This window comes from Coffea arabica, chromosome 9e, assembly GCF_036785885.1.
Source record: "Coffea arabica cultivar ET-39 chromosome 9e, Coffea Arabica ET-39 HiFi, whole genome shotgun sequence".
In the NCBI taxonomy this organism is placed as follows: domain Eukaryota; kingdom Viridiplantae; phylum Streptophyta; class Magnoliopsida; order Gentianales; family Rubiaceae; genus Coffea; species Coffea arabica.
The window spans coordinates 7400928-7404131 of NC_092327.1; positions in this window are offsets into that span (position 1 = coordinate 7400928).

Here is a 3204-nt window from a genome sequence, read left to right on the forward strand (position 1 = left end):
TTCCAATTCCCCGTGTGTTTGAATGGGCCTTGGTCTTTATATTCTCATCAAAGGAACCAGAAATTTTCACCACAAAATCTCCAAGAAATTTCCACTAGATGATGTCTTCCTCCAAGCTAAAGTTAATCTCCAAGTAGTTTTGAAGTTGGATGCAAGCTTGGAAGTGAAATGGAAGCAAGAATGGTGCAAGATGAAGAGAACTTTCTTCGCTTCTTTTCCCTTTGCTATTCGGCCGACTCCAAGAGAGAGAAGAGAGAGTGTTTTGTGTGTTGATGGTTGGTGGATGATGTGTGTTAAGGAAGCTAGGTTAATGGTGCAAAAGTCAACTCGCAATAGTACGCGAATAGTGAGGTGCACTCCCACTTTTCTCTCTTGTTTGTTGCACTAGTGCACTAAACCTCAAAGGTAATTCCTTTAACACTATAATTATTCACTCTTAGTAGTCTAATTTAAATTTCTTAAATCTTCACTTAGTCGATTTGACGTGAAATACGCGAATTTCCGATTCGCTCGCGATAAAGCGAAATTTAAAAGAAATTCATGTAACGATAGTATAATTAACAAATATTAGGGTAAATAATTTATAATTATTTTAAGAATAAAAATATGAGTCCTCTCCTCCTTAAGAGAATTTCGTTCTCGAAAATTATACCTTGATTCGGAAATAGATCTGGATATTTTTTACTCGAATTTCTTCTTCTACTTCCTAAGTTGCTTCCTCTAGTCCATGGTTTCTCGATAGAACTTTCACCAACGGAATTTGCTTATTCCTCAATTCTTTCACCTTACGATCTAGAAGCTTTATCGGTCTCTCCTCATAGGTCAATGCCTCATCAATCTCAATATTCTCTAGTTGTAGGACATGAGACGGGTCTGGGTGATATTTTCCCACTTCTACTCGGGTATCTCTAAAGGTTGCAAAAGACCCGATGGTTTATGATACTCGGCTTTAACTTGCTGGCAAATTAAACCAGTCTGGACAAACTGCGCAAACCCTTCAAATCCTGGTACATTTTATTCCCTCCAGGATGTATAATATACTTAGAACCGTGCGCTTTTTCTAAGATTTTCTTCCTAAGCTCTTCGTCCTTTGGCACCACTATACGATTCCGAAATCTCAGTACACCATTTACTCCCAGATTAAAATCTGACTTTTCACCTTTATTAACTTTCTCCAACCACTTTTGCACTTCAACGTCCTTTTCCTGAGCTTCCTTGATGCGTTCCAACAGAGTGGATTTCACGACAATATTCCCAAGGATTACTTTCCTTGGTTCAAGATGAGGATTGCAACAACTAACCTCTTTCAACAAGTGCAATTCTTTAATCATCAACCCTGCCACTTGCACTTGACGACTTAAAACATCGGCCACTATACTAGCTTTCCCTGGATGATAATTGATCGTACAATCATAATCCTCTAAAATTTCACCCATCTACGTTGTCTCAAATTCAACTCTTTTTGAGAGAATAAATATTTAAGGTTCTTGTGACCCGTGAAAATCTCAAAAGTCACTCAACACAAATAATTCTTCACTTTTCAAGGCGACACTACTGCCGCTAACACCAAATCATGGGTCGGATAATTCTATTTATGAGGTTTCAACTTACGGAAAGTATGTGCATTCACCTTTCCATGATGTATCAATATTCATCCTAAACCATACTTGGAAGTATCTGTATAAATTGCGAAACCATCTCTTCCGCTCGATATGGCTAACACAGGTGCCTCAGTTAAGCACTTTTTCATTCTTGAAATCCTTTCTTAAATATTGTATGACCTAAAAAGGTTACAATCGAAACTCACATTTATTGCACTTAACAAAAGTTAGCGCTCTCTCTAGATTTAAAAAATTATCCTCAGGTGTCGTTCATGATCTTATTACAAGTCTAAGGGTGTGGGACAATAAAGTAAATATACATATAAGCCATGAAATCAATTAAAAACAAAGTAAATTTTTATAAGTCATAAAAGATTATAATAGATACACCAAGTGAGGATAATTCATCAAATCATTTCAAAAGAAAGGGAAGACAAATAAAGTCACAGAAAAACGTGCTAAGTCGCAAGTGTACGAAATACCAAAAGGACTTTATCCTCTACACAAAAGATTACAATCTCAAAAGTGCTAGTTTAGAATAGGGTAACTACAATCTCTATCCCTCGAGTGGAGTCAAACCATCCCCACCTGTAAAACTTCCACTACTTGGACCCCTTTTTCGGCCATTAGCATTAATTACCCGTATCTAGCATTCGATTGCTTCGTAGCGGACCTAGCTAGCTGCTGAGTATTTCCTCCTTTTGTTAGAAACTCTAGGGCAATTCGAAAACTTATATTCGGTACTACCGCACCTCAGACATTTTCCTTGCTTTCTCCAACACTTGGACTCAGTGTGGTTAATCTTGCAACAGTATCCACAAGTTACGTGAGGAGTCACGGCTTGACCAGTTTGAGGATTTTCTTTGTATTTCTTCTCCAGTTCTACGTTCTTGCGTAGCAAATCAATTTTCTCTGCATATTCTTGTTTCCACCATCCTTCCCAGTAGTCAGCCAATTTCTTTTGAAATTCTACTTCCTCCCAAAGAATGTCCATTTCCTTATGCATCTCTCCCATTTTTGTCATCTCACCGGTTGGCTTAAGTCAACTGCTAGCCTGCCAGGTAAATCAAGGGATCAAAATAAGTAACTATTCACAATGGAAGCTCTGGCCATATTACTCATTTATTCTTTTGCTTCTAGGTTACCCCAGAATATAAATCTTAACTATTCTCTGTTTAATATGGACAAGCTCTTGAGTCTCTACCAAATTACTATTACTACATATAAACATAACAAAATACGGAGATTTTATTCCTTAATATAAAAGTTCCACACCCTAATTCACTCTGCAATACTCATCTACAAAATTGCCCGAGAAGAAACCCTAACCTCTTACATTCACTAGTGCCTCATTTCATCCCCTCAAACCAATTTTTATTTTGAGATTAGACTCTCCGTGAAACTTAGATGGGCGAACTTCAAGATTCACTCTATCCCCACACTTCTTTTGATTTTTAGGTTGGTTGATTGGTTTAGGGCTTTGGTGCTCAACTAACCGTACTAAGATATCAATCATATGATTAATAGTAGTGGCTACTTGGTTCACTCTATCATTTCTCGGGTTTTGGTTTGGTCCAGATGCCATTCCCTAGTCATCCCCTTG